The sequence below is a fragment of the Ailuropoda melanoleuca genome, chromosome 1, assembly GCF_002007445.2.
Source record: "Ailuropoda melanoleuca isolate Jingjing chromosome 1, ASM200744v2, whole genome shotgun sequence".
In the NCBI taxonomy this organism is placed as follows: domain Eukaryota; kingdom Metazoa; phylum Chordata; class Mammalia; order Carnivora; family Ursidae; genus Ailuropoda; species Ailuropoda melanoleuca.
Window position 1 is genome coordinate 149,423,052 of NC_048218.1, and position 19,816 is coordinate 149,442,867.

Here is a 19,816-nt window from a genome sequence, read left to right on the forward strand (position 1 = left end):
GTCCCTTGTTAAAGATATTTTATTAACCATCATTATTTTTATAGATTTTCTGGAAATGTCTGTTTTTGAAAAAAACAAAACAAAAAACAACAATTTTCCATTCTAATACAGACCATCTAAGTTATGGGTTCAACATATCTAATTTACCAGGAAGATATGTTTTTTAGATCACATTTTATTAATCCTGTTCTTCTCTTCAGATACGTTCTCATGATTTTCAGCTAATGAGATTCTTCCTTAGCCCACAAAGGTCCAACTGAATCTTTCCTATTATTTTCCCATGTCATAGTTTTATTTGTAAAAAAAAGAAGAGTATTGATGTACCAAGGATAATGGTGTTTACTCCTTATGTTTTTTTCTTTTTCACTTTGTCCCTCTATAGATAGAAAAGAAATATATTCTGTTATGAATTTTACTGTTTAGATAGGGCCACATTTATATGATGGACTGAGTCAGCCAGTGGAAGTTAATGGCGCAGGACTGTCCACACACTCCTTTCCACTGGACCTGTTCTCTATGGCCCTCCTTGCTGATAAAAGAACACTTGGCAATGACACAGTAAATGGCAAGATTTTAACACTGCCAAGGGACTGTGTGAGTGCTTAATGAGCCATTTCACTTTGTTAATGTCTTACTCTTGGCTCTGTGGTGTTAGGTCAGTGGGCAAATTGGAACCATAAAGTCCAAGGCTGCCACACACATTTCTGGTAACAGAGTGTGGGGTTTTGTCTCTGTGTCCTTATTTTGGAAAGTATTTCCCATATCAGTTTTCAGGCGACAATGCACTATCCTATCAGAATGGTGAACATTGTCTTATGTTAATGGTGTCGCTGACCCATTACTGGGATTTTGGCACTGGATTACCTTCATTTTGCAGCTTTACTTTGTACTCAAATTCCATTATTCCTCATATCCCTCAGCCCTGTTATGAATAGCTTGTAGTTTTCATATGTCAACTATGTAATAGTATTATCAAAAATGAGATCCATTGCTATCTTTTGGCCTGCACTAGTAATAATTTGACCAGAAAATAATAAAAAGGAAAGATCCCAGATTTTCAAACCTTATGAAGTTGTAACAAAAATAACGATCAAACCATATGATCCAATATCGGAATCTAATCATGGTGCTTGCAATTTTTCCATTGTCATCTCACATACACAAAAGGCATCAGTCTATAGTTCCTTCTTGTCTCTTAACTATTTCATTATCCTCATAAATTATAATATATTTCATACTGAGGCAGTGTGGTATACTGATTAAGAACAATGGACTTCAGAGTCAGACTTCCTGGTTTGAAATATTGTTTAGACTATTTAGTAGCAGTATAACCTAAGACATACTCTTAGTTTCTATGAGCAAAAGTTTTGTAAAATAAAGATGGCACTAACATGTACTTCATAGAATGACATGACTATTAATGAGATGAAGCATACCTATTGCTTATTACAGCACCTTGAACACAAGAAGTAATACCATAATTATCATTTAGAATATAAAGGGAGTGGGGCGCCTGGGTGGTGCGGTCGTTAAGCGTCTGCCTTCGGCTCAGGGCGTGATCCCGGCGCTCAGGGATCGAATCCCACATCTGGCTCCTCCGCTGGGAGCCTGCTTCTTCCTCTCCCACTCCCCCTGTTTGTGTTCCCTCTCTCGCTGGCTGTCTCTCTGTCACATAAATAAATAAAATATTAAAAAAAAAAAAAGAATATAAAGGGAGAGTTTGAACTAAAGCGAATCAACATATTATCCCTCTTTCAACCTGCTTCTGTTTCTTCTATACATGGCCAGTCCACAGTAAATAAACAGAGGTCTAGCTGGCTGGATGAATGCTTTGTTTGAGAGATCTTCTCATATTCTCCTTAAAAGTTAACCGCGTCACAAAATATTTCTCTAATATCTATCATTAATATCCGGATACATCCTTCCCCAAATATTTAAAACATATTTGAGAGTAATTTCTCTACAATTAAAAATAGATGAGGGACACCTGGGTGACTCAGTCAATTAAGGCTCCTACTTTTGATTTTGGCTCAGGTCATGATATCAGGGTCATAAGATCCAGCCCGGAGTTGGGATCCACACTGGGGGTGGAGTCTGCTTGGGATTCTCTCTCTCCCCCTTGCTCTGCCCCTCCCCTCTGCTCCCCTATGCACACACATTCTCTCTCTCTAAATTAAAAAAAAAAAAAAAAAGATTCTCAAGGGATGCCTGCGTGGCTCAGTCGTTAAGCATCTGCCTCCAGCGCAGGTCGTGATCCCAGGGTTCTGGGATAGAGCTCCGCATCACACTCCCCACCCAGCAGGAAGTCTGCTTCTTCCCTTTCCCTGCCACTCCTCCTGCTTGTGCTCTCTCTGACAAATAAATATATAAAATCTTTTAAAAATTATAAATAAATAAATAAAAATTTTAAAAAAGATTCTCTGTTCCTCCCCTCTGCACGCACATAGTCTCTTTAAAAAAAATTAAAAATGGATGAAAAGTGGAGAAAAACATTTAATCTGACCATCCAGTAACAGTTATCAGTATAAATTCATTGAATCCTCTTTTGAATTTTCAGTAAGTCCTGTCATTTTATACATAAATCCTACTTCTTTCTTGGTCTTCATTTGTTTTGTTGCAACTGTGAGTAGAAATCTTATGAGAATTTCAAGTATATAGGAAAGCTATTCATTCTTGCGTCTTTATTTGTTCTAGGAACGTTAGCCTTTTCTCATTAAGATTCTTTTTTGTCATAAACAAAATGTAGACATGTAAACATTAGCAGACATAATGATTTTTTTTCACTTTATTTCTAATATATTTTTTCTTATTTCTGTTTTATATGTAATAGATACTGGTATGAAAATGCAGGGAAATGTTAAATAAGAATGAAGATTGTATTTATCTACCTCCTGTTTATAATTATGTCTGTTTCACATTTTAATACTATGCACACTTATTGGATTAAGAAGCCTTCTTTTGATTACATAAAAGACAAAATCTTTTACTGTGTACTATCTTGGATTTTCATCAATAATGGTTGCTAAATATAATGAAATCATGTTCAAGTTTTCTAAATAATATGTAATTATAGGTTAAATTGCATTTTGATCAATAATTATATAGGAAAGTATCTTAATAAATTAATAATTATTCAGTTTGGTTCTTGATATTTCAACTTGTACTGGATAATGATTACCAAATTTAATCTGTATATTTACTACTTTAATGAGATTTTCTTTTCGGGTTATTATATCATTATTTTTTATTAATGCTACTTTACCTGTTAAACCAAAGTCTGATTCAGTTGTTGGACTGCCCTGTAACAGTTTGGGCTTTATAATTTTTCTTGTATTTCTACAATTGTGTTTTATGAAGTTTTTGGCCTAACATAAATTTTGTTACTTACTGAGTAAAAGTTTATGATTGTTACATGTACATTGTGGATCTTATACATTCTGAATATGAAATAACCCATGGAATTTTTCTTACCCTTTAATGCTTTTCATATAAAATAATTATTGACATTGGGATTTGTTTGGTTTTTTATTTGTTTGCTAGTATTTGCCTAGTAAATGTTTCCTACTATTTGTATTTAACATTAATTGTTAATTGGTGAGCAGCTCTTCTCACAGGCAGTGATTAAAGGATTCAAGCTTCTTCAATTTTTTTTGCCTTGCGGCCCTCACCACATGGCTTCCTAGTTTCCTGTGAACACTAATGTCTGGCTGGCGGAAGAGGAAAAAGTATAAAGCTTTGCCCTTGAAGAGGTTTTTATGCACCAGGCCGTACAGGGGCAAGTTACATTTCTACTTACATTCTGTTGGCCAGAACACAAGATCTTGGTTAAACCAAACTACAAGGATAGCTGGGAAGTATGCGCTTAGGAAGGCAAAATCAGTTTGGTCAATAGCTAACCATCTTCACCAGTAACGTTTTTAAGTGTCTCTTTGAGGCACTATGTTTAGAGGTTTTATGTATCTCTTTATCTTTACTCTTTCTTTTTCCTTTATCCAGGAGAGTACAATTTGATTATATTCATTTTCATTTCTGACATACTTAGCCTTACTTCTGTCAACTGGTTTTATACCTTTCTTTTCTAAACTTTTCTGTCTTTATTGTTATTTTTTTGCTAATTTAAAAATACATTCCAGTTGTTCCCAAGTGCTATTTTAAGTTTTAAACAACAACAACAAAAAAAAAACTAAAACATTTTTAATGAATGAAAACATATAGAAAACACAAATATAGTATTTAATACACCAGAAAATCTCCAAAGAACGTCAAGTATATTAACTCATTTAATCCTCACAATAGCCTTATGATGTGGGTAATATTAAAAGTCCTATTTTAAGCATGAGGAAACTAAAAAAATACTAATTTCCCTATTTGAGCACAAATTTCTATGACCCTAAAATATAGTTTCAAAATCAGTTAGTATATATGAATATGAGCAAAATCTTTAGCAAAGTTGACCTAATATACACACAACACTGTCCCCAACAAACGTGGAATGCCCACTTTTCTCAAGGGTGTGAGAATGATTTACAAAAAACAAGGATGTGCTGAGTGGTCTGCCAGGATGATGACAGAAGAGCCTTCTGAATTTCCCTCTTCCCACAGATTCAATGATTGTACAGCTACACACCGAGGAATTTCCTCTGAAAGAAATCCAGAAACTAGCTGAGAAATCCCTACATATCAGTAGAATGAGAAAATACCCACATCGTAATGGGTCAGAAAGACAGAGACACACTTGCCATAAAGCTTACCTCAGGCACAGTGCCTAAAAATGGGGAGGGAAATTTTAATTCCCAGCATCTCCCTGAGGAGCAAACATTTTGGACTGCACACCTTGTGTGCCAGATTTTAAGATTCCCACCTAAGAAATGGAGCTCTAAAACCCCTAGCTCTGAAAGCCAATGGGACTTGTGTCCGTGAGACCCACAAGGCCAAGGCAAAGGAAGAAGTCACTTGCTCTGATTGTATCCCCCCAGGGCTCAGCACAGAGAAAGCAGGCAAAAAATGCCCGTCTCCCAGGTTTTCTCTGGAATGTATTTAACTGCACCCGTTAAAAGGTGAGGCCTGAGGGTCCAGCTTCTAATTTAGCACACAGCTAAAGCCTGGTTGTAATCCTCCCCCAGAGACTAGGGTAGACTTTACCCCTGCCTTCTCCCTCTTGCTCGCTACAACAATAAAACCAGCTTATCAGTATCTCCCTAAAAGCAATTTGTACACACTTCTGGTTTTCCAACTTTTGCAGCTGATAGCCATCCTGTTTTGCATTCAAAATCACCTAGCTCTGATAGCCAACAGGGTTTGCATTCACAAGTTCCACAGAGATGTAACAAAGAAGCAGTTTTTCAATGGGCACAGGGGCACCTCCTCTCCCTGTGGCTATTCACCAGGGTTCAGCAGAGAGAGCAGGTGAAAATGCCCATCTCTGTTGATCCCTAGAAGGGATTTAACTACAGTTTTCCTAGCTGGTGCCTGAGGGTTAGTCTTCTAATCCATCTCCATCTAGGTACTAACTGTCTGTAATCCTCCCCTTTGGGACACTGGTGGATCTTGGCACACCCTCAACTACTGGAAGCTACTGGAACAGAGAAGTCAGACTGGAAAATCACAAAGGTTTGAGAGACAACCAGGCGCTATATACACTAACACAGAAGATCATTTTCATTTCTTTTCCATAGCATAGACATTGATTGTTCAAAGAGAGGAAAAACTACACTGTTTGTTCATGAAGGAAGAGTTTCCCAAATTGGACTACATTCAAATCAACACATTTTGGTCAACAGAAGTCAGAAAAATAGAACTGATAGGGCAGATATAAAAGTTCAGAGTAAATATTAGATAACATGTTAGAAGATGACATCTTTGTGAATAAAAGTCATAAATATCAAAAATAAATTTGATTTAAAAGGTGTCAGAAAATCAAGTAGATAACATAACAGCAGGCTCAAGACAACAAAGTCCTATGTAAGAGCAAGTTTCCAAATATGGGCAAAGTATACAGTCAGGAGGAGCAAGTTGTCTATAAAAGAAAACAAAGCAAACAAAAATCAACTTCCAATGAGTGAGGTTCTATCAACATCATGAAGCATCTTTCTAAAGGATTAACTCATCGAAATGTCACTTGGTGGATCATAACTAGGGGAATAAGTTTTGGGGAGTAATTTGTGGAGGAGGGTGTGTGTGCGGTATGTGTGTACCACTGTGAGCACCTGTGTGTGTCTGTGTACGTGCAAAAGGAATGAAAAAGGTAAAAACTCAGTGTCTCGTGGATCAATCCCTGAACAACCTGGGCTCCTGTCTCAGGTATGACTGCATAATTTTTGAAGTTGGCTGAATACATAAAAAGTTCCTACTTCCATTCCTTCCTCCTTACTACTGTTTGGGAGAAAAAAAGGACAGAGAGAAAGAAGAGAGAGAGAGAGAGAAAAGCCTCAAACATGGATCTGAGAACAGTCCTTCCATAACATGAAGACATTGTGCGAGAACTTTTGAGGTACCTGAGCACTAACTTCATCTAATCTGAAAAATGGATGAAACATTAATATCATCTAATCTGTAAAGTAGATAAAAGACTTTTTACTTGCCTGTATTACAATTTTCAAAATCCTGAATTGTAACATGACCTCTCTCATTAGTGGTCAAGAAAGAAAAAAGAACCAGAAAAAAACTCAAAACAAAAAAGTAATTTTCCAGGGGTGCTTGAGAAAAAATAGGGATCCTGTATTTCTTTAGAAGTTTAATACAGTGCATAATCAGAAATGAATAAAAGAGAAATTCACTGTACAAAAAAAGTTAAACTCTTTTTCTAAATGAACATTATATTAAAGAGCAATTGTTGCAGGAAGCACCGTGAGAAGCGTTGTATTAACTCTAGCTGAGTAACAATAAAAATGCGGTGTAGAGAACAACATCTCTGCCCTGAGCCCAAATTCTGGCGTACACAGATTGTCTTAAGCCAAAGAGTTTTTCTCACAGAGCATCTGAAATATTCATAGGTCCCACACTAGAATAAATTTATTGCTACTATAAGATATATAAAAGGTTGATAAACTGCTTTCCTGACCTTGGAGAACTTTGTTGGCATATTAAGAGACTTTGATACATAGCAGAATGCAGGCATGCTTTGTGATTTGTTGGCTGCACGGTGCTGGGCCTGCACTATTAGGTGCTTGCAAAACCAAGGGGAGTCTAGAGAAGGCAGCCAGAGCGTGCGAACGAGCTGTGCTCTGTCTGGCAAATGCAGCCTGTGAAAACTCAGGGGATTTGAATGTTAAACAACTCCATTTAAACCCCACACAAACCCAAACTTTATGACATATCTATTGTCCCCTGCAGTGTGCCTCTTTGCTTTTCTGCTGTGTCTTTGCTTTCCTGACTGGTAACATAGCATTTGACCCTCAGTACCTTGTTTACCCAGTGTTTCCTCATTCAGCACATTGGGGTTCTAATGAGTGACAGGAACAGCCAGGAGAGGCTGTTGTAAAAAAGTAAAACCAAGCAGAGTTTTAATAACAAGAGTGCTGAGCCCTGTTAGCTCCACGAAAATGTCCTTGAAATAGACTTGAATGACCAACTGGGGGATGGAAAGTGGGAAATGCTGGAATGAAGGAAGCACTAGGTACATAAATTGTTAAAATTCATTTTTGGTTTACAAACCAGAAGACTCTTGTTAAAGCCCAAAGCATTATTACAAAATTTATAGGAAAAAGTTGTAAAATTGTACTGTTTGTTCTATATTTAACATAGAACTTTCATCTGTTTTATTCAAAGGGTGATTTTAAGGTTAAAAAGTATACTGGCAACAAAAATATAATGAGATTCACAAAACCAGTAGACAATTTTAGTTTTTCTGACCCAGTCTATTGTATCATTTATCATTTACAGATTAGATAAGATTTTTCAATGCTTTCCAATTTAAACCTATCCTATCTTAGTGACGGTGGAACATACTACCCAAAAATAATTTTTTCCTGTTTCTAGGAGAGGTAATTAGGGGCATTCAAAGAGATCTGTACTGAGGGAAAGGAACATGGCTTCCAAGTGGACTGAGTACCATCAGACCATACCTAAAGATTTCTTAGCCCACAAGCAGCAGATTAACAGTGGATAAAATTGCCTCCTTTGTTTTTTCACTTTAGCAAGGATCACCCTTCAACTGTGTAGGGTCGGCCAACAAATGCATTATATGTTTGCCCTGTTTACCAAATAGTGAGCACTGCAGTGGTCTTGATTATCTGTGGATACCCTAGAAGACACAGAGCTTTGAGTTTCTCTCCACTCAAGTGCCATTAGCAGGTGGAATCTTGGGGTAGACTAGGAGGAGAACATCAGGGACCTCCTCTTCTGATGTCTACAGCAAGCGTGTGGGTTTTTATGTTTGCCGGACCAGTAGTGAACTAGTTCATTATCTGGCTTAAAAAAGAAGTCATCTATAACCTTATGTAGACAAACTTGAGACATTCTTTCTGAACGTTTGGAGGTTGATAGATTTGCCTTTGTCTAGCAAGTCGAATGTTTTATAGACACCCTACTTCTATAAATTTTAAAGTTTAGAATGTTGGATGGTAGAATTTTTCAATATCGCTTTACATTATCTTAGAAATGACGTATGTAGTTGCTATTACGTCAACCACAATAAATCCTCTTATTTCACATGTGAATGAAACCACAAAATTTTAAAAAGTTATTTGTTGTTAAGCATATCAATGTGTAATGTCATTTAAAGTAATTACTTTGGAAAATTTGTTTAAATGTGGTCTTGTCTAGAAAGATTTGCATGTGAACTCATGTGTTCATGTTACCCCAATTCCTTGCTTTTGATACAAAATATGATCTCTACTTTATTACTTCTTTTATTCAGTAGGCTTAGTTCTAAAAATAATCAGACTTCTAGAAACCAGATGCCTGAATTTTTATTATATACTGAATATTTGCATTTGCTTTTTCACATCCACCTTTCTCTCTCCACCCACGCTGTGGCCCAGGAGGCTGACCTGTATGGTCTGATCAACCAGCTCCCCTGCCCTGCAGCTTTCAGTTATGCTGTGCCAATGGGAGGCACCAAAGAAAAAAAGCTTTGCTAAGTCCTACTCAAGAGTAAAGCATGTTTGAGTAAGCTCTCTAGGCAACTACAATTTCGTTAACCAAGACCTCTCTGTCTTAGCCTTGGGATTGGTAATTGCTCACTACTGTCGCTACCATAGACAAGGGATGGTATTCTGCAAGATTGCTTATCAGTTTCCCTAAACCCTTTTCAAAACATTGTAAGTAATCTCCTAATTACACTCTTCAGTCATCTATTATGAATGTGCAATTGGTTACCTACTGGGTCCCTGACCAATAGGGGTAACCTTTTTTAAATTGTTATTTATTTATTTGAGAGAGAGAGCACAAGCAAGGGGAGGAGCAGACCCTGCTGTGCAGGGAGCCCGACACGGATGCCGGTCTGGATCCCTGGATCCCAGGACGCCAGGATCTTGACCTGCGCTGAAGGCAGATGTTTAACCAACTGAGCCACCCAGGCGCCCCTAGGTGTAACTTTTTAGAGTTCACCAGAAAACATGTTTTTGTTTGATTTTTATAGTAAAGACTTCATTTTTAGAATAATTTGAAAAGGAGTGGTTAAAAAAAGAGTTAAGAAAAATTGACAGTGTTAATATCTTTAGAGTCAATTTTTGCAAATCTAAAGTGGCTCTTCAGAATCAAATGGCTCTCATTTGTACATCAAAGATCTGGCTTTTTTTTTTTTTTATCAACCACAATCGGTCAAATCTTGTATTGGCCTCGGAGTTTATCTGGTAGTATCTTGATAAAGTCACCTCTTAATTGCCCGGAGCATTAGTTATTTCTTGGCATTCTTTATAAGTTAATTTAATTACAACTTGTAATTGTGACCACTTTTTTTTGTCCTTCTGGAAACACTTTATTTTTTTACAACTGAGATGTAAAATTATAGGTTCTGTTCTTAGCACACTTACAATTTTATTCCGTTAAATAAATGATATACTTACAGAAAATTTCATACACTAAGTAAATACACAGATATTGTGTTAAATGGTTGCTGTGGGCATTAAATGATGTGAGTGCTCATGGGAGGAAGACAGGAACATAGAGTGGTAGATTAATATAGTCAAGAAAGTTTATCTCAAAGGAGGGTATTAATCTTAATGAGTTGAACCTTCTTCAGCAGGATTTGCATAGTTAAACAGTAAGTGTAATACATACTCTGCGATGAACTCAGGGATCCTGTCAAGGTCAAGTTAGAAGATACGGAAACAGCAAAGCACCAGCTAGATCTGCTGGTGTATTGGTATTTGCAGACAATGAGAGAGAAGGTTGCAAGAGTAACTTAGAAGCCACCGAAATATTTTTAGTGGGGAAATTCTTTTTCGAAAGCTGTAATTTAGAAAGATTAATCCAGGGGACTGAACAGTTGTACACCATGAACAGTTGGAATCATAACTGACCCAAAGTTGCTTTACACATAAATTCTTCCATTAGTTGAAAGCTTACACTTTAAACAATGGGTTCTTCATTTTAAGTAGTTCGTATTCACTGTAAAAAATTTAAAAACTTGCACACTAACACAAAAGAGCAAAGAAAATATAAATTCTCCCATAGTATAGCACTCATTTTGATATGTACATCTTTCTGGTTTGGGGTTTGTTTGTTTGTTTTTTAGATTTTATTTATTTATTTGAGACAATGAAGGAGATACAGAGCAGAAGCAGGGAGGAGAGGGAGAAGCAGACTCCCTACTGAGCAGGGAGCCCAATGTAGGGCTTGATCTGAGGACCCTGAGATCATGACCTGAGCAGAAGGCAGACGCTTAATCGACTGGTTTATTTAATCAATGCTTATATACAGAGAGATCTCAAACTAAATGGCTGAAGGCTCCAGGGATAGAACCTTAAAGAGTGTCGAAGGTCAATCATGGAAAGTCGTAGAATGAAAGCACTATTTAAAGGGAAAAACTGCTACTAATACCTACAGGGCAGACGGGATAATAAAGATCAAGTGTTCATAGATCTTCCCGATTTTAAGAGAAACGATGAATTCAGTTTTCATGTCTATATATGTGGGCAACAAATACCACCGTTTAAAAAATATCTGGACGAAACACCTTTAAGGTCCCAGACCAAAAACAACCTATAAACAAAAGAGCCCCTCGTTTGTTTGCTATATTTAGCTCAGGAATAGAGTATGACCAATAAAAAAGCTTAAAGACCCCAAGCTCTGGAGTTAAGTCCATGAAGTTCAAGTCCAAGCTCTGTTATTTATTGTGTGAATTTGAACATGTTCTATCACCTCTGTAATCCTCAGTTCCCTCATCTGTAATTCAAGGGTAAAATCTTTGCCTCACAGAATCATAAGGCTTAAGTAAGATCACGAATGTGGAGTTAACACACCACAGGGAACATACTAAGTGGTCAGTCAATATCAGAAGCATTTTAAATAAGTGGTACCATAGATGATTAATGTTTTCAATTCTACTTTTTTTGTTTTGTAAGAAGTTTTCTGAGTACCTGTTCACTAATGACTACTTAACATTTCATCATATATGGACAAATATTTATATTTAGCCAGTCCCTTCTTGATAGACCTTTAGAAATGTTTCCACTTAAAGTTTATAAATTTTAACATGATTAATAATGCATATGTATAAAACATGGCTTACTTTCTTCCTAAGAGTAAATGCCTAGAAGTGGAATTGTTTGTTCAATAACATATTTTTAAGGTTGTTGATGTTTTACCAATTAATCCTTTTAATTTATATTTTATATTTTCATCAACTATTTATGGGTGCTTATTTCTGTACTTATATTGGATGCTTCTTAATGTACTTTGAAGTATTTTCTTATGTTACTTGACCCTGTGAACACTAGAGTATAAGTAAGTTCCTTCATTTGATTGTTAAGGAATTTGGAACACAGATTAATTTTCTCAAGTTCACACAGTTAATAAGAGAAGTAGGACAAGAATGCGGGTCTGGACAAGTTCTTTGATTTGCAAATATTTTATATGTTTCCTTGTTGCTTAGAAAGAATGATTACTTTTGTGGCGCCTGGGTGGCACAGCGGTTAAGCGTCTGCCTTTGGCTCAGAGCGTGATCCCGGCGTTCTGGGATCGAGCCCCACATCAGGCTCTTGGGCTATGAGCCTGCTTTTTCCTCTCCCACTCCCCCTGCTTGTGTTCCCTCTCTCGCTGGCTGTCTCTATCTCTGTCAAATAAATAAATAAATAAATAAATAAATAATAAATAAATAAATATGATTACTTTTGAAATTATTAGATAGTTAATAGCTATTTAATAATGTCTCAATTAAACTGCATATTAATGCCATTTTTATTTGCTAAAGACACACACTATCATTTTGACATGCCACTAAAGTTTGTGAAAAAAAAGTTTGGGAAAGTGACAGGAACCAAGATTAAGGAGACCATTCCAAATTGTCTGTATTACACTTACTTTAAAAATAAATGTGATTCCAGTTTTTAAATTTGTTACTTAATTAACTATTATTAAGTGTAAATAACATTCATTCATTCATTTATTTAATAAGTATTTATTGAGACCCAACAAGGAGCAAAATGCTATGGAAATACATAGAGATTGAGTCACATGCCCTGCTCTCCAGGAATTTACCTTATGTGATATTTCTGTATTACTCTAATATAAGTCAACACAGAGACACTATATTTTCTATTAATACATTTTTATTAAAACAATAGATCTAATATCAATATATAGTGCATTTTAAAAATTCTTTTCTTTTTAAGATTTTATTTATTTGACAGAAAGAGACAGCCAGTGAGAGAGTGAACACAAGCGGGGGGGGGGTGGTGGGAGAGGAAGAAGCAGGCTCCCAGCGGAGCAGGGAGCCCAATGCGGGGCTCCATCCCAGGACCCTGGGATCATGCCCTGAGCTAAAGGCAGATGCTTAACGACTGAGCCACCCAGGTGCCCCTAAAAATTCTTCATGTAAACGGGAACCACATTAAAATAAATGTCTGGGTGTCTCAATTGGTTAAGCATCTGACTCCTGGTTTCGCCTCAGGTCATGATCTCAGGGTGGGAGGAGCCCCACCTCAGGCTCCATGTTCAGTGGGGAGTCTGCTCGAGATTCTCTCTGTCTCCATCTCCCTCTGACGCTCCCCCACTCAAACATGCACATATTCTCTCTCTCTAAAATAAGTAAATAAATCTTTGAAGAAATAAATAAATAAAATAAATGGGACTTTTCTGAAATGAGAGGCCAGAAATTGCAGAAACACAGGAATCATAGACAGTGCAAAACTTTATAATGTAATCATCATCTTAGTTAGGAAATCAGACCTTGCCTGGAAACTTTGGCTACCTGTTTCCTAGACAACAAGAGTAGGCTATGTGCATAGACATGCAAAAGCATTGAGGTGGCTCTTTGCAACTCCAGGTTGTCCTTCTCCCTTGGCATTCAGTAGTAGCTAAGGACACAACGTTCTCCCAATGAGGACTACACTAATCCATACTTTTAGTCTCAGAATTTCCAAGACCAGCCCTCTGGTGTCCTGCTCACGTTTGTTTGTTCCTTGGTTTGCTTTGTTCTTACCCTGCCACTCTTTATTGAAAGCAGAGGAAGAAAGACCAGAAGCAAGTTATGTCTCATAATTCTCATCCCAGTTACAGAAGCATTTGTGAAATGTTTGCAAGCAGTTCTTTTTTTTTTTTTTGAAGATTTTATTTATTCATTTGACAGAGAGCTAGCTAGCGAGAGAGGGAACACAGCAGGGGGAGTGGGAGAGGAAGAAGCAGGCTCCTAGCAGAGGAGCCTGATGTGGGGCTGGATCCCAGAATGCCGGGATCACGCCCTGAGCCAAAGGCAGACGCTTAACGACTGCGCTACCCAGGGGCCCCAGCAAGCAGTTCTTGAAGCGATTACTTTTTAACAAGTAAGGGAATAGTAATATGAGATGGACTAGAATTGATTTAAATCACTCATTTAAATCACTACAATCATCATCAAGTGAAATAACATAAATAGATCAACTACTATTATAAAGTCCTGGGAGAACTTCAATGGAGATTGTGACAAGTAAGTTGCTTCTTTAATGGAAGGATATAGTTCCTTCTTACTTCATATTCATGGTAAGATCCATTCAAGTGTCTTTCAGCTTCCTGTCCTCTTTTGAATTCTATTTAAATACAGGAATTCCTTGTGTTATAAGCCCACTCTATGTGGATTTAAGTTTGAAGGCAACTCACTTGCAGCTTGGTTACAAGTTAAGTTTGTCTCAAGTCTTTTACTTTTGTTTGGACCCGTGAAGACTGATTCCATGGTCACTCTTCTGAAGTGATTTTTTTCTTAAGGACAGCATCTGGGTTCTATGTCATCAGGACAGGCAGCCAGTGTCGCAGGAGCAGAAATGCTCTGGCCCTGTTGCGGGGTTACAGTTCATAGACTGGGTCTCTGTGGAAGATATATGAGTGCTCCCACCATTGTTCAGTGTTCACTCCGGGAGTTGAACAGAAGAAATCAATGAGGCACAACTGTGTAAAATAGGGGTCAAATATGTCCAGCTGTGGCTCCACATATATCAGAGAGCACTGTTTGATTTCCCTCTAGACAGTATTCATTATCAAAATGGGCTTCAGAAGCTTTTTATTAAAAACAAATTGATGTTAATTAATTCAGATTGCAGTGGCCATTAGTCAGCTATCTCATTTCTGGAAACTGGATCAAATCAAGATCGTGCCTTGCAATCTCTGATGGTTTACTATCTCTAAATCCAATTATAAATTGAGATTCAAATATTTTAAGTCAGAGTCAGCTTTTCTACTCTGGCCTTCTCTTGATTATCAGCTGTCTTGTTCTTTTATTTCTTAATCTTCTTTGGAGGATCTGTATTATCTTATTTCACTGTTTATGTATCTATCATATCATACAATTTGTATTTTCCACTTGATCATGTATTTCTGGAGTCAAAGAAATTGTATTTATTTTCAATTAAATATGAGGGATTTTGAAATCTAAATGCATTTTTTAAAAGATATAGTTCTTGAGTTTTTTGGTTTTTGCTTTTTTTTTATTTTACAAGAAAGATACCCCCTGAAATTCTAACAAGTTATTTTCCTGATGTTTTAACTATCCACATTCTATAATTCTTTTTTCCAGTATGTTATTCTTTTTTTTCATGCCTTATCTCTTTCTAACAAACACGCACATGCATGAACAAAAAGAAAGAAAAACTAGCTTTCAAAGAACCTTTATTTTTTCCCTTTTTGCTATAATTAGTCTGAATAAGAACTAGTTCGATTGCCCTTTTTCTCATTGTCTTGACCATTTGTCTCTGGGATGGACAAACAAATTAGGTACGGGCAGATATGAAATATGCTTACTTTTTTTCCTCACCTTTCTTTAGACAGATGAAGAATGAGAAGCCAGAAGTGAGAGGCAGAATCTCTAGAAATCGTACATTCGACAGAAAGAAAAGGTGTAGATGAAGTGTGTGTGTGGCAGGGAGGGGTATGGGGGTTCAGAGAAGGATTTTTTAACTGTATGTAACAGAAAAGGGGATTATGGAAGGATGAAAGCATGGGGATGGCATTTGCTAAAGGAAGAAATCGGAGATGATACAGAATGTATAGATAACACTGCTCTTTGACCCCAGTAAGCAGGACCTCTGTTCTTCAGGTGGCCCCTACTCTTTGGAATGCCTTATTCAAAATTTTCTACCTCCTCTTCCACTGTCTCTGAAAAACTCTGCTGGAGGCATCCCAATTAATCCAGACTGGTGGAGTACTCCAAGCCTAGACTGGGACCTGCGACGGCCTTGGTCTCTACTTTTATCTTATGGAGTATCTCTGACCATCTATATCCAAAAAACTGGAGTCATCAAAATAGCCTGAGGAGCTCTAGGATGCGCAACTATGGGATCATTCCAGGGTTCTCTGGCCAGGTCACCACATCCTGATTCCAGGAAGGCAGCTTGGTATGTGAATTGTTCCCTTTGGCTTGTTACATATTCCTCTAATGGGATCACTTGAGATTAGGCTGTGACATAGGTACTGACATGCTGATTTGGGTGTCTATCACTCTCATCAAAGAAAGATTTCAGGACTCTGAACTGCCACCATAGAACTTTGGTCATATGGATCCGTGAATTGGATTTGCCCATGTGCTCCAAGAATAATGCCACCTTAGGTCTATAGTATCCAAGGGTGGGAGAAGTGGTCATAGGCACCCTTTACCTGTGCCCTCCCTACCCCCAGACCAACATTGGCACTTGTCCCTCATCAGACTTTGTACCATGTTTTGGTCAGTCTTCTAGGGATTGTCACTTCTATTTCTTTCCAATGACTTTCCAGAACATTGTTCCTTAATGCCTATGGAGCCTTTTGATCAATATCCTCTCTTGCCTCCAGTTTATATGGTGACTTTGTGCTCTCCTGAGTCATTCTTAAACTGTGCCAGATAAGGGAAGGGCATTCCTTGTGTGAATAGGACCACTCTCCTCACTCTATCCACAGACTTCTTTCCTATACTCTCTGCTGGTGGCGGCATATGAAAAAATGGTCACATTTTCAGAATGACATGATCGCATCCTCAAGATTTTATGGTTGAAAGACATGTTATTCTACTCTTATGCAATAAAATTCCGCTGAATTTAACTTGATCAGATAATGACTATATCACTCACAATTTCCTGCACACTCTGCGTGAGAACTGCATTTTTGGTCCTCTTCAAAACAGCACAGTAACATTCCCTGAGAGAGTCATTGGAAACCAGTTCCATGGGCAGCATGATGGATGGTGCAGCGTTATGAGTAATGATGTAACCAGCACTAAATAAATGGTATTAGGGAACTGTGGTAGCAAGAAGATCTATATTGTTTCAATACAAACAGGTTCTGAAGAGTATGTCAGGGTGAGTAATAACAGTGTTGCTACCTTTCCTCATGGTGGGAGATATGAAATTAGCTAGCTATGACACATTTAAAAGGAAGCAATGGCTCCTGGATCTGTGCACAGAGAGCCTGCACCCGGACCCTCCGAAGAATCTTCATGTGCACTGATGGAACAGTAAGCAGATACCTAGTGTCTCTCCCTGACCCATTATTCTAAATCTTCACTGGTAAATCACAGCCTCACATGGGCCCGTGAATTTTTTAATACATTTTTAATCAAAATGTTTGTACGGATATAAAACTGCAAGAGATATTTTCCCCAGGATTCCAGATACTCTAGGGGCAGCCCCACTTCACCAGGTTCTCTCAGATGATCCATTCAGATAACAGAGGTGTGTGCAATACACTAGTACTTTGAAAATGGCAAGAGTACTTGAAAGGTATACTACTGATGAAAATCATTGTTTTCTCAAAATAAGAGAGTCCTCTTTTACTGATTTTGGAGAAGGATGTAGAAGAGAGACAAGAGATCACCAGAGAAGAGGAAAAGCATGGCAGCACACTTGTTTGTCTACTTCTCTCCTATTTTAAGCATTCATTCAAATATGGTTATGAAACTGACCATAAGTCTTAGGTTTGAATATATTTGCTTCTTATAGACTGAATTCCCGTGTTTAAATTGATGGGATTTAATGTATTCATTCAAACTACAGATATTATTGAAGGACCATGTAAAGTACCAGGCATAGAAAAAAAAAAAAAAGAATTTTGAGCTCATGCTCTACTTTGAGCTGCTCGTGGAAGAGAAAGCCATGTAAACAAATAATTACACAATGTGGTTTGAGAACAAACAGAAAAGAGAATCTAATCTGTATGGAGAAACAGGAGCAAGCTTCATATGAGGTCTTTTTGAAGTCTTACAGGATTACTAGGTGTTTCCAGGGACGTAAGCAGTACAAGTCTCATACAGGCTGATGGATGTGTATGCAAATATTAACTTTGACTCTAACTTTCTGTTTCCCTTACTCTGCCACTTAGATTCCTGAGATAGGAAATATTTGTCAGTAACATTTAATTAACCTCCGTAGTTTAACATCTCTAAAGGAGTGTAAATTGGGTATTTTGAGGGATATTTTTCAAATTTCCTGACTGTTGCACAGGGTACTATACACAATGTATATAGCAGCTAGCTGTCTATATTTTGAGAAATTATTTCTGAGCCCTAATTGCACATTCCGGGAGTCAAATTTCCCTTGTAAAGTTGATGTGAATTACCAGAAGTTTACCTTTTAGGGTCCCTGACCTTGGCTCCTGCTTCCGTGTGTGTATCACTTACGTTCTATACTCAGGAGGTTGTGAAACAGCCCTTTCCCAGTGCTTTAAGAGACCTCACCCTCCTACCTGTTCTTGTGGAATTACCAAGAAAGAAAAGAAGGACAGGAAAGAAATCTCTATTGTGAAATCAGCATAATAGTTTTCTTATTTCCTCACTCAAGGCAGAGATGATTTGGATTCTCTGAACTGGGAAAGTTGTTGTTGTTTTTTTTTATGTTTAAATAGGCTACGTATTATTGGAGTATGTGTAAGTGTGTGTGTGTGTGTGTGTGTAGTGTGTTTTCTCTATAAGACTCCCACAGTGAGATCTCAAATCCATGTGCACGAACATTTAAGTGACTTCTTTAATAATACAGAAAAAATAATTCCTGAATTAGAATATTTTTAGCGCATTGTTCCACTACGTACACTATAAATGTAAAGCAGGCACGAGTGCTGTCTCTCCACAGGGAGAATTTATGACATGGTACTATTATAAACCCAAAGATTTTATAGTGTTTCATTTTTATGGTCCGCTCTGCCTAAAATGACCTAAGGTATAATTTTCCTCCCACTGATAGATGCCATCTACAAAGTGCCACTGCTATTGAAAGGTTGGGCTAAACCAGTAAGGAAATAATTCTCACCTTTATGTCTTTTGCTTCTAAGCCCAGGTGGTAATGAAAGGGTGATACATCAGTAAAAGGTTATTCATTAAGTGCCCTTAAGCGTGTTTGTAAGTACAGGGAACTAGAAAGACTCTAAGAACAGTTCTGACTGCAACTTTTGGTCATTTGAAGCAATTATCAGAGGTAATCTCTGAGAATGCTCGCAGAACGAGTGAATTGTCTAAGGGGGGGGGAGTGAATTTCTAAGTAGCTTTTATAGCCTGTGTGGTCTCTGAACCCATTAAACACATTATCATGCATGAGGCCAAGTGCCTGCTTATCTCCCCCAAATACATTGCATTTATACTGGCTACGTGGGATTCTCTCAATGTCCTGCTCATGGTAAAACAGGTTTCTTACTAAATGTCTTTGGTGATACGTATTAAGGGATCCGGAGGGAGAAGTCTGATGCATTTTGAAAAATTGACTTACATCTGCTTGAACAAAATAAACCACTGGTGATAGAGTCAGTATATTCCAATTCAGTCACTGTATTTGAGTTTCAATTCAATCACTATGATAATAGATCAAGATTCATAAATCTTTAGTTAGACCAGACAGTCGTTATCAGATGACTCAGCACTACAGATCTGTACTTAACCACATGTAAATGTGATATTAATTGGAAGTTAGTGAATCCCACTATTAGAAAAGAGAAAACGGGTGCCTGGAAGGCTCAGTTGGTTAAGCGTCTGCCTTCCACTTAGGTCATGGTCTTGGGGTCCTGGAATCGAGCCCCGAGTCCCTGTCCAGCTCCCTGCTCAGAATTTAAGAGAGCCGCCTCTTAAGGAGACGGGCAGAACATAAAGCCTCTCTAGATAAAGTACAGGCTGACTGCTACCTGATCCAAGAGGAATAAAGCTTTCATTTTTATTTTGATTTTTTTCTAACATATGAGTAGGCATTAACCCAAAATTGAATTCCATACCATAAGACAAAAAATAAGCATTGTA